This window comes from Juglans regia, chromosome 8 (genome assembly GCF_001411555.2).
Source record: "Juglans regia cultivar Chandler chromosome 8, Walnut 2.0, whole genome shotgun sequence".
Taxonomy (NCBI): domain Eukaryota; kingdom Viridiplantae; phylum Streptophyta; class Magnoliopsida; order Fagales; family Juglandaceae; genus Juglans; species Juglans regia.
In genome coordinates this window covers 29,636,775-29,649,989 of record NC_049908.1, presented here as the reverse complement: position 1 = coordinate 29,649,989, position 13,215 = coordinate 29,636,775, and the positions used below count along the sequence as shown (strand labels likewise).

The window sequence follows — 13,215 nt, the reverse complement described above, 5'->3', positions numbered from 1 at the left end:
CGCTGCACCACAGAGGTGCTGCGCGCACCAACGCAGTGGTGCTGCGCGCACCAACGCTGTGGTGCTGCGCGCACCACCGCGAGGTGCTGCCCTGCACCACAGAGGTGCAGCGCGCACCAGCGCGGTGCAGAGCGCACCAGCGCGGTGCAGCGCGCACCCCTGCGGTGCCGCGCGCACCACCGTGGTGCAGCGCGCACCAGAGAGGTGCTGCACGCACCACGGAGGCGCAAAGCGCACCGGCAAGGTGGTCGGCAGCACCCTGCTGCTTGGACTGATCATTTCCGCCGCCTGCGGTGCTGCGTGGGAGGCTCCATGGGTGCTGCTTCGAACTGCTACTGTTCACGTGAACAGTAGCCGAAGCAAGGAAGGAGATGACCATTAGGTCATCTGCCTTCCATGGGCTTGGGCCTCACGGCCCAGCCCAAATTTTTTTTTTTGTTTTCCTACACTCGGGCTGGGCTTGGCCCAATTTTTTTTTGGGCCATTCGGCCCTTCAGTGTCTAAAAAAAAAAAAACTGGGCATTTTTTTTTAAAAAAAAAAGGCCCAATTTTTTCAAGCCATTTTTTTTAACAGAAAATAAAAAGAAGGGATGAAATTTGCATGACTTAATATATGCTAAGATATATTGTTATATTACATGTGATTTTTTATTTAATGTTTTAGATTAAATGTGATCACATGTGAATATATAGTTATATTCATGCTATTTTTTTTTATTCCATTATGTTAATATTACATGTGATCTTTTATTTAATTTGTTATATTAAATGTGATGACATGTATATGTGAATTGAACATGTGGATATGTGACTATTTTATCATCTATGAATGTTAGGCTTAAATGTTTATACATTAGTCTTTATTGATAAAATAGAAAAATTCCCACTAAGTAGTCTTAGTTAGAAATGTCAGTGTAGATGATAGACTGAAAAAAATTGTAGTGACCCCAGTAAGAATTGTAAATGCATTGTATAGCCAAAAGACCACAGTGACCCCAGTAAGAACTGTAAATGCACTGATGGAACAAGAAAAATGGACTGTAATGGTCTTATATGAACCATCTTTGTAGACTGGCCCAACAGGTTACTGTGGTTGAAGTAGCTGTCCTTGTAGACTGGCCCAAAAGGTTACTGCGATTTTAGTAGGTTATGTCTTTACATGTGACTAGGACTAGATGACTACTTAAGATAGTGGGAGTATGGTTGAGATTTATGATTAATTCTCCCATATTTGTTTTTTGAATTTGCGCGGGAATTAGGTTAGAAATTTAATAATTGGATATTGCGGCGCAAAAGATGATTTTGAAGCCTAGCGATTTTTCGATTTTGCGACATGTCTAAATTATTTTTTTTCTAACTTGGATGGACGCGGCAGATTTCTTAGGTGTGTGTGTAATATCCCTTCTTTGCGTATTGTAGTGAAATGGCATCCAAGAGTATAGTTGCCGATTTAAACAAAGGGGAGAAATTGGATGGGGAGAACTATGACATTTGGCATCGCAAGATCCAATATGTTTTAGATGAGCAAGAGGTCTTGGAGGCCTTATCTCACTCCCTTACTGAGCCGGGGGAAGGGACCTCGGAACAACACAAAATAGATCAATTAGCCTATTCTCAATGGGCTAAGAAAAGTAGGTGCGCGCGCATAATAATGTTAAGCAGCATGCACAATGATCTAATGTGTGAGTTCGAGATCTACGACACTGCCCAAAGCATGTGGGAGGCTTTAAAGTTGAAGTTTGGTGGAACTTCAGCCACTAGGTTGCGTGGGTTAACCATGAGGTTTGACTCCTATAAGATGCGCTCTGACCACACGATGAAGCAGCATCTTAGGGCTATGTCAACCATGATCCGCGAACTTAAGTCGGCAGGAAACAACCTGATTGATGAACAGCAAGTCCAGGCAGTGATAAGATCACTGCCGAATTCTTGGGAGAATATGAGCCAGAACCTGACGCATAACGAGAATATCAAAGACTTTGATGATGTCTCGCGTCACTTGGAATTGGAGGCTGAGCGCCTAGAGGCTGCCAAGCCCAATCACACGGCCTATGTGGCTGATTCTGGTTCGCGTAAGGCATCAAGGCCTAAGCGCAAGAAGTCCAAGAATGGGGTAGCTGCTGGACAAATTAAGAAGGTGTCAGGAACTTCTCAGCGCAGCAAGAGGGGCAAGCGCGGGAAGAACAAGTCGAAATTAGAGTGCTTCAACTGTGGAAAGAATGGCCACTTCGCTCGTGACTGCACTGAGCCGAAGAAGGTACACTCTGACTTTTCTCGCATTGTTTTTGTAACTAGCCATGTGATGGTTGCTCACTCCTATCCTGTGTGGACTGTTGATTCAGGAGCGACCGAACACATAGCGCGAGACAGAGTCGGATTTGTTGAGTATCGCCGGATTCCAGCTGGGAGTCGTGATATCAAGGTGGGGAATGGAGCTAGCGTGGAGGTACTGGGACTTGGTACCTACAAGCTGGACTTGCGGGGTGGCCGCACTCTTTTCCTTCACAATGTGCTATACGCTCCCGAGATCCGACGAAACTTACTTTCTGTAGTCACTCTATTAAGACTTGGTTTTCAAATTGTATTTGAAAATAATTATGTATCTTTTCATTTGGGCCATGTGTTTTATGGCAATGCTTTTCTTCAAGACGGTTTTATGATATTGAATTTGGAGTATTCAAACTTAAATGAGTCTATTGCTTTTCTTTCTACATCTGATAATTTGGATTCATATAAATGGCATGCTAGGCTTGGCCATATAGGGCAAGATAGAATGACTAGGTTAGCTAGAGAAGGCCTAATAGGCAATCTCGCTAAGGTCATCTTGCCCACATGTGAACATTGTCTAATGGGAAAAGCTAAGAGAAAACCGTTTGGAAAAGCCACAAGGGCATCTTTTCCACTGCAATTAGTCCACTCAGACATCTGTGGTCCAATGAGTGTGAGGGCAAGACACGGAGGTGTCTACTTCATCACATTTATAGATGATTTTTCACGTTACGGTCATGTCTACTTAATCTCCCATAAGTCTGAAGCATTGGAATGTTTTAGGCGATATCTAAGAATGGTTGAGAATCAGTTAGACAAGAGTTTAAAAGCTCTAAGAACTGACCGAGGACGAGAATATCTCTCTGAGCAATTTAAAAGGCTCTGTGATGAAAAAGGAATCAAAAGACAGTTGACGATGCCGAGTACGCCGCAGCAAAATGGCGTGGCGGAAAGGAGAAATCGAACACTACTTGAGATGGTTAGGTCAATGATGGCGCAAGCAAACCTACCAATTTCTTTTTGGGGGGATGCACTTTTGACTGCTGCCTACATTCTTAACCGAGTGCCCTCCAAATCAGTAACTTCCACCCCATATGAACTATGGACCGGCGAGAAACCCAATTTGAGTAACTTGCGGCCATGGGGTTCAACGGGTTTTGTTCACAACCTTTCTCATAAGTATGGGAAGTTAGGCCCTAGAGGGAAGAAGTGTATCTTTATAAGGTACTCAGAACACTCTAAAGGGTATGTATTAATAGGTGAACAATCTGATGGAAGTGTGACTGAGATTGAGTCACGAGATGTGGATTTCATTGAAGATCAGTTTCCAAGTAGAGGTGAGGTTGATAGGAGTTTAGAACTTCATGAGATTGTGGAACAAGAGGAAAGTGCTCCAAGGAATTTAGTTGAGAATGAGGAAGAAATTCTTCAAGCTCCTACAAATTATTTGAATCCGAGTGGGAGCACATCACTTGTCAATCAATCACAACAACCTCAGCCGCGTAGAAGCACACGTGAAAGTATTCCCCGTCGTCGTTTTGAGATTGAAGGGGAAGCTTTTATGGTAGCTCCGCATGATGATGACGAGCCTAGGACAATTTATGAGGCTCTCTCATCTTCTACTAAAGATGAGTGGATGAAAGCTCTTAATGATGAGATTGAGTCTATGAAGACTAACCAGGTCTGGGATCTGGTTGATCTACCAATAGGGCGTAAGACTATTGGGAACAAATGGGTTCTTAAGGTTAAACGCAAGTCGGATGGATCAATAGATAAGTATAAAGCTCGCTTAGTGGCGAAAGGATATACCCAACAGGAGGGTATAGACTATGAGGAGACTTTTTCACCAGTGGTGAGGTTTGCCTCAATTCGCCTGATTCTAGCTATAGTAGCAAACATGGATTTGGAACTCTACCAGATGGACGTTAAGACAGCATTTCTCAATGGAGAACTAGATGAGGAGATCTATATGGATCAACCAACGGGTTTTGTGGTCAAAGGTCAAGAGCGCAAAGTGTGCAAGCTCAAACGATCTATATATGGCCTAAAACAATCATCTAGACAATGGTACCTCAGATTCCATCGAGCCATTCTCTCGAATGGGTTTACGATGATCACAGAGGATCATTGTGTTTATGTCAAAAGGTCTAAGAAGAGTTTCATTATGTTGTCATTATATGTTGACGACATACTACTAGCTGGAAATGATAAAGGGTTGATAGTCGCCACAAAAGAGTGGTTATCCTTCAATTTTGAGATGAAGGATATGGGTGAGGCAGAATACATTCTGGGAGTTAAAATCTACAGAGATCGCTCAAAGAGACTTTTGTGTTTGTCTCAACAGACTTACATAAAGAAAGTCTTCGAGCGCTTCCAAATGAATGGATGTAAACCCATTGACACCCCTGTTGCGAGGAGCGAGAACTTGTCTAAAATGATGTGTCCTAAGACTCAAAAAGAAAAAGAAAAGATGGCCCGTGTCCCTTATGCTAATGCTGTGGGTAGTCTGATGTACGCAATGATGTGTACTCGGCCTGACATATGCTATGCAGTTGAGCTTGAGGTATTTTTCCGCTGTGCATTCTAACATATTGTGACTGTAAAATTCTGATGCTTGATCCAGGGGTTACTCAGTTCTTCAAAAAATTGGATATTGGTTCGCTGGATATTGGGGATTATCTAGGTGCTACATTTGCCATTTTTCTTTTTCGAGTAACTTTGTTTGCTGTTTCGTTCTGACTGTATTGATCCGCTATTTCAGCAATCGGTGCAATATTTGCTGCCACGGACTCTGTATGTACATTGCAGGTATAGCAGATATCAGCATGTTATCATGTCTTCAATCGGATAAGGTATCTACACTTCAAACCTGAACTTTCATGTGACGGTGCAGGTGCTTAATCAGGATGAGACGCCTTTACTCTACAGTCTTGTATTTGGGGAGGGTGTTGTAAATGATGCAACATCAGTGGTACTTTTTAATGCAATCCAGTGTTTTGACCTCAATCATATCGACCCCAGGATTGGTTTGCATTTTATTGGCAACTTCTTTTATTTGTTTCCCACAAGCACAATGCTTGGGGTGATAGTTAGCCTCTCTTTCTCTCTCTCTCTCTCTCATAGATTCATATGTATCAATGCACGCGTGTTATGCTATATGCTACATGTGCCATTCTCCTGTGGTATGACATATCTCTTTACCCCTGCAGACTGGGCTGCTTAGTGCATACATCATCAAAAAGCTGTAGTTTGGAAGGTACGTTTGTAAGAATTGGAATAATCGAGTCAGTTGCTTTTACTGGTATTGCAACAATAGTATTCCATTGTTTTTTTTTATAGGTAACAATAGTATTCCATTGTTATTGTACTAATGTTGAAATTGGACCTAGTCTCATAATAAGAAGGGTCCTTGCTTGGTCTTTAGATCGTACACTAGGTTTTTCTTTGTTGAAAGTGGTCTGGTGACATATGTAGAACAAAGGTCAATTTGTCATATACCTAATGCTTTAGATTTTCCTTCAAATTATCACAGGCATGCTTTTGCAACCCTTTCATTTGTTGCTGAGATCTTTATCTTTGTTTATGTTGGAATGGATGCCTTGGACATTGAAAAGTGAAGATTTGTCAGTGGCAGGTATTATCAGCAGAAGACCAGACGACTAACTAGTCCTTTTAGTTCCAAGCTCTTAATATGTTGAACCTTATATCTATTAGTAGTGGTACTAGCAGTCTATGTAATTTTTCAGAGAAAATGTATGATATAGCTGCCTTGCTGAGACATTATTTATTGCTCTAACATGCAATGCTTGATTTTGCTTTTTGCAGTCCTGGAACATCTGTTGCAGTGAGTTCAATACTGCTAGGTCTGATTATGGCCGGAAGAGCAGCCTTTGTTTTCCCCTTATCATTTTTAATCAACTTAGTTAAAAAATCTCCAAAGGAAAAAATCAACTTCAGGCAACAAGTATGCTTTCTGTTTCTTTTGCAGCATAATTCTGTTTTTCTCGTACTTCATTGATGTACCAAATCTCACCACCATATTTATTGTTGTAGGTGGTAATATGGTGGGCTGGTCTCATGAGAGGTGCTGTGTCTAAGCACTCGCTTATAATCAGGTAAGATATGGACACGCTGTTATATTTATAACTAAATAGAAAATTTGTTAAGAAATAATTGATCAGAGGGAAATTTCAGTTTCTTTTATGCTCTTCCACTTGAAATAAGAACACTTGAATGGTGCATGCATGCGTGTGTGGGTGAGAGACAGATAGAGAGATGGTAGCAGTGGAATATTTAGTAAACCTTTTACTTTTCTAAATGCAGTTCACAAGGTCAGGGCATACTCAATTGCGAGGAAATGCAATCATGATCACCAGCACCATAACTGTTGTTCTCTTCAGCACAGTGGTGGGATGTCTACTGCCTTTTCTGTGATCTGTGAAATCATATTGACTTGATTTAATTTGTTCTATAGTGATAAATATTAATCCTTCCATTCTTTTTTCGTTCACTTTTAATTTTATTGTGTACATGGTTGGTCCATTGAGGGTCAAACTTATTTACTTGGCACATCTTCTGATGTCACATTAAAAGAGCCCAATCTGGCCTCTTGATATGCCAAGGGTTTGTATTTTCTGAGAATTAGCTGATTCATTTACAATGAAAAGAGAAATTGCAAATATGTTGCTTGCTGTTATGGTCTTCACCGTTAAGCTTCTTAGCAATCAAGAATATGGGTGTTCCATTGCTCAAAGCTCCATTGGAGGAGGGCTTGCTGTCAGATGCCCGCTTCCTCCATATTTATTCTTTATTATTTGTTTGGCAAGAGCATCATGGACAGAATTTTATGTAGATACAATTAAAGTGGATCAGTTCCACCATGATTCCAATTGAGGTTTTGGGTGAGCTCTATATATATGTTATTTTCTTAAGAGGAACGATGCTTCTTAGGGGAACAAGAAAACCAACTGCCCTTCACATGAATTTTTGTAAGAAAACAAGTTACATTTATGGTTGCTTTTGGCATTAGGATTGCTTGCGATGTTGTATGAATGAGTTTTCCATATGAAATTTCAATGTTCTTGGTAATGGTAATAACACCTCATATTTGTTTCTGGTCAGGTGTTTGGTTTGCTGACTAAACCTCTTATAAGGTTCTTGCTTCCACATCCAAGACACACAGCCAGCAAGGTACAGTCAGATCCGTCTACTCCAAAATCTGTAACTGTGCCTTTTCTTGGAGAGGGGCAGGATTCTGTGCCTCTTCTTGGAGAGGGGCAGGATTCTGAGTTTGACATTCCTGAAATTATCCGACCAAGCAGCATACGTGCACTCCTGGCCACTCCTACGCACACTGTTCATTGGTACTGGCGTAAATTCGACGATGCCTTCATGCGCCCCGCATTTGGTGGCCGGGGTTTTGTTCCCTTTGTTCCTGGGTCACCAACCGAACGGAGTTTTAATCAAGGGCAATGAGAAGGCGGCCAAGCAAAGAATGTAGAATGTGTTGTAGGTTGCATACATCTTCTGGACAGTAAGGCACCACATGCCTTTGAACCAGCTTGTGAAATATTTGCTTTTGCATTGGGAATATCTCCGCGGGAAGGCCCAGAGAGCATAAAGGATGTGGATACAATAGGGTAGCGAGATGGCTGTGCACCATAATCTTTTGAAACTGCTGCATATCATGTATAGCTGATTGTACCAATAAAAAAGAAATCATTTAGAGCTGATTGTGTTTGCCCCTAGCTCTGGAAGGGGTTTGCCCTTTTTTTTAATACGTCAATTGACATCGTGGTTATTTTTATGATAATAAGTTGTTGGGTGTTGTTAAGTGTTTTTTTTTTTTTCCTTTCTAAAGTGACTTCATTAGTGAAAATAGCATTACTACAAGAGAATAGATCATATTACAAACCATTTCAGGCCATATCAGATCATGCTTCTAGTGCTTTAGCTTAAAGTGGTGACCTTTACCCCCACAAAAACAAAAACAACATAAAAGCCCTTAGTCTTCTTGTTTACCAAGTAAAACAATTTATCAACACAGATGCTCCAATTGTGACTTAGTAGTTTACATATAGTTGGCTTTAATCATGAATATACAGAAAATAAAACTAAAACAGAACGATTTCAAGCATTGTGTTTCAAGAGTTTACCCTTGCCAAGATCATCCTGATCTCCATGGACAACAACAGCTCTTCCAATAATGGAGTTTGGTCCAGAAAGTGGAATCTGCAAAATTGTAAAATACATCAGTGAAAAGTAACTAAATATATGTGCACAAGTAGAACTTAAACAGAAGATGAAACACACCTGCTTGTCAATTATTGTGAACTTGGCTGTCCCTGTATGAAAAGAGGTACCATCCATTAGTGCACCACTGTGTGTCAGAACAAAATACATACCCATCTTAAGCCTTCTTATCAGGTAACTAACAGCAGAAACAATTTGCTCTGCATATTATTTTTTGGTAACTTTTTTGGTAGAAGACTGTAGGCACCATTAGACGCAAACTGCTGGGAAATCAAAGCAGCTTGCCTGGAAGGTGACCCGTATTAACAATTGATGTTTGAGAAGGGTCTCTTAAAACGGCTAAATCCTATGCCATTTCCCTCTTCTCTCCCTTCTCTTTACCCATCCAAAAAATTAAAAATAGCAATAATTAGAAGGAAAAAAGGAAAAAAAAAAAAAAAAAAGGTGAGAAGTTCGGTAAGCAGATTGTTGACAGAGATCAAAGAAAGAGATCTCACAAGGACCGGCCAGTTAACTTCTATGAGCCACTTGATTTGGTTACAGCCACTTTGGCAAGTCAAGATCAAGGGTACTCATAGAAGTGTTCACCTTTCCCTTGGTACATGTAGCCGGTAGCCTCCCCCCAACAAATATAAAAATCACAGATAAATGAAAAATACTTGGTTGCAATGGAGTTAAGGTAGAGTAAAATAAACAGAAGGGCAGCTATAGTAGATGACTCAGGGAAGAGAAATGGGAGATAGAACTAGGAACTTGAACACTAGCTGCTGCTGGCTTTTCATATAAAGTTGGGCGGGCAAGAAAGATCTCAGCAGCTCATCCTCAAAGTTGGGTTACTCCCCTGCATATTATAGAACATGATAGAGTCCAACGATTGGGAAGCTGTCAACGAATGACCAAGGGGATAGAGGTAAACACAGCACATACCATCATCACCAACAGTGACATTTCCAAGATCAGCAGCATGCCGATTCTCATCCTCAGGAGCACCATGCCTTTGCCAGCAGGATTGAAATGTGATCCTGTAAGCAGGTAGATTAAAAATAAAATTAAAGACAAAAGGGATTAATGTGGAGCAAAGTGGGGTTTACCCTGCTCTTGGACTGGATGCTTTAGATACGAAGAAACAAACATCATCTCTTTGGACTATACCAGTTGACATGCAACCATTTGTTGTGTCCCCAAGTGCATGAACATGGTATGGAGACCAGGCTTAAGGCCAGAAATATTTCCAGTTACTGTTGTAGAGCCTGAAAATTTGAAACAAAATGTCTTTCAAAATGTGAAAAATAGAGACATCTACACTTGCTGGATGATCAGACAGGATTTCCAAGTTACCATCAGCTTCTTGGGTGAAGTAGATAGTCCCACTGACACCCTCATTGCTGCCAAGAACAGCCACAGCATTCACCATCGTTTAATGTGTTCTAAATGAAACAGCTTATTAGAACTATATTACATAAGACGACCTCAAAATGGAAAAAGGAGGATAGACAAAGGTGGAAAGCAATACAATCAACCAAAAGGTCTACTAGAACATAATTAAAAATCAAAGTATGCTCTCAGCTATGGTAATTGGATTCATAAATCCCTCCCTTCCAATGATGTTCGGATAGCCAAAAAGGAGGTGCTTTTTCAAAAATAATGCAAGATAATCCAACTCTTGACTGCTCATTTCTTTTTGCCGGAAAACCTTTTCTTTCAAAAGAAAGTCGAAATTTTCATTGTTTTGAAGCTAGCAAACAGGTTTACCACACACACACATACATATACATAAATATATCCACACAAACACACACACATCACTTGCTTTCACTGAAGCTAAAACCCTAAAACCTCAAAGGAGAATATATATTCAAATAATAGCTAGAAAACTCGATTCCCAGGCACAAATTTAAATTTAGATTATATATATCCAAAAGGCCCAATCGAGTAGAATATTATTTTTTTTTTCCGACTCAGAAACAGCAGTAAATGCAATATATTACGAGTCCACACTCCAAAGTCCAAACTACCGGATAACAGAAATTGCATAGGCACAGAGTATGAAGCTGATGCGGCTAAAACTGAAGTCGGAAAAAGACTACCCAATGTACCCATTATCATTTCTCTCTTAATTTCCCCAACCTTCTCAACATCCAACCAAAGAGTACAACATATACCATACAAAATCAGATGGGAAACAAAGATCATCATTATGTAACACACCTAGCGCAAGACCCGATGAAACTGTGAAGAATAACACTTGGCAAACTTAAGTGCAAACTGTGAAGAATAACACTTAGCAAGCGTAAGTACATACTCCTTGTGTGTAAATATTTAACTTCCTCAGTCGAATCGCCCCCAAAAATGGAGTACTACCAAGAAAAGGAGCAACCTTTATTACGAATCAGATGAAAAGAAACAAAACCCAGACAATGAAAGAACAATATCAATGTAATGGGGCTTAAGTAATAGATGAATTAAATGGCAGATTGTATGCTAATGGATATTTGGTTAGATGAATATTGTTGAAGACGACGGACAGGGATGGTGATAAAAGTGAAAATAGGTGCTGTTCGAGGCGCACCTTCCTCCATGCTGATTTCAGTTTTCTCAATTTCCAGGAATGAATCCCCACACACGTTCCAGACCTCCACTATATGCTCTGCCATTAACTAACTTGGCTCACATATGCCTTACACGTGTTTATCTGTAGCTGTAATTGAAAAGGCAACAAAGTAAAAAGATAACAATGCATATAACCGACGCTACGCAACATTGCGTTTTATTCTTTCCATTTCTCATATCCTATCTGATGGCCCGCGATCTCTTCCAAGCTGAAGCCCAATTTACTGCTTCGTGGGCTTCATAACAGATCCCTTCCCTTTAGAGAACCTGGCCCACCAGGTAGGGATAGTCTTCTCGAAGCCTCTGCAGTGACTCCCACGAATTCTCCTCTGCCGATAGTCCTACCCACTTCACCAAAGCCATGGTTTGAGCTTTGTTCCCCTGTTGACGCATTCGGCGTTCCAGCACCAGTTCGGGTTCGGGCTGCACCTCGCATGTGTCGTTGACTGGAGGGAGCGACGGAAGTGCTTGAATCCTAGTACCCAGCTTCTTTTTGAGACACGAGATGTGGAAAACCGGGTGTATCTTGGACTCCAGGGGTAACTCAAGGCAGTAAGCTACCGTTCCCAAGCGCTGCATCACCCTGAAGGGCCCGTAAAACCTAGGGGAAAGCTTCAAATTTTTCCTTGCAACCACTGTTTTCTGCCGATAAGGTTGTAAACGGAGGTACACCCATTCTCCTATCTGAAACTCTCGCTCCGTTCTTCGTTGATCTGCAAACTTCTTCATTCTTTGTTGTGAAAAGTTGAGATTTTCTTTGAGTAGGAGCTTGATATGTTCTCTATCTTTCAACATTTTGTCTGTCGCATCATTTTGTGAGGTACCCGGAATGTATGTAATGAGCCGTGGTGATGAGTAGCCGTAGAGGGCTTCAAAAGGCGACATCTTTGTTGATGTGTGGTACGAGGTGTTGTACCACCATTCGGCAAGGGGAAGCCACTGAGACCACTGTTTCGGTTTAGAACCCACAAAGCACCTTAGATAACCCTCCAATGCCTTATTGAGGATTTCTGTTTGCCCGTCACTCTGCGGGTGATAAGCTGAGTTGTAGCTTAGAGAAGTACCCTGCAGTGAAAACAAAGTTTTCCAAAAAGTGCTTAGGAAAATAGGATCCCTGTCTGAGAGTATGACCTTAGGAAATCCATGCAGTTTAAACACTTCCCTTAAGAAAGTTTGAGCTACTCCGACCGCTGTATAGGGGTGTGCCAAGGCCATGAAATGGCCATATTTAGTCAACATGTCCACAACGACTAGGATGACATTAACCCCATGAGAAATAGGGAGACCCTCCACAAAGTCCATAGATATTTCTTCCCAAGCTTGGTTTGGAATGGGAAGAGGTTGCAACAGACCTGCTGGGTAGAGGTTCTCGTGTTTATTAACTTGGCATATTTCACAGCTTCTTATCAGCTCCTTAATATCCTTCTTCATTCCATGCCAGAAAAAATTCTTTTTAGCTCTTTGATATGTTTTTAGAAACCCTGAATGGCCTGCTTCCGGGTTGCTGTGTATAAACTGTAATACTTTGGCTTTAAAACAAGAACTGGGGTTAATCACAAACCTCCCCTTCTTTAGGACCAGCCCCTGCTGGATTGTATAACCCTTAGGCAGTTCTAGCTTGGCCTACCGCTTAGCTAACAATTCCAGCAGCTCGGGTGAGGAGGAATAGCTCGCCTTTAACTCCTCGATCCAATCGGGTGTGGGAAAAGAAATAATGGCCAGTACTCCCGCGTCCTCATCCCGCTTTTCATCCCTTCTAGAAAGAGCATCCGCCACCTTATTTTCCCTTCCTTTCTTAAACTCAATCTTAAAGTCGTAGCCCATAAGTTTTGTCAACCATTTCTGTTGTGCCGTGGTTCCCACTTTCTGCTCAAGTAAGTATTTTAGGGCCTGTTGGTCCGTCTTAACAATGAAAGATTGGCCCAATAAGTAGGGCCTCCATCTTTGTACAACCATGACAAGAGCCAATAATTCTCTCTTGTAAGTGGACAAGGTCAAAGCCTTACCTTTCAAGGCCTTACTGAAATAAGATATGGGCTGTCCAGCCTGCATGAGTACGGCTCCCACACCACACCCACTTGCATC

The 13,215-nt window shown here is 41.4% G+C and overlaps 1 protein-coding gene, 1 non-coding gene and 2 pseudogenes across 3 annotated transcripts in view; 2 read left to right on the top strand and 2 right to left on the bottom strand.

Annotated features, from left to right (window-relative positions):
* Nucleotides 1–10,816, bottom strand: part of LOC109004479 — a 66,805-nt pseudogene extending 55,989 nt beyond the window's left edge.
* Nucleotides 1–13,215, top strand: part of LOC109004516 (probable disease resistance protein At4g27220) — a 963,953-nt gene that overhangs the window by 756,557 nt on the left and 194,181 nt on the right. The window lies entirely within an intron of this gene.
* Nucleotides 4,879–7,743, top strand: LOC109017775 (annotated as a pseudogene).
* LOC118349381 lies at nt 8,961–9,066 on the bottom strand. The gene has a single exon (XR_004802349.1). It is a non-coding gene; the product is annotated as a small nucleolar RNA snoR109 (small nucleolar RNA).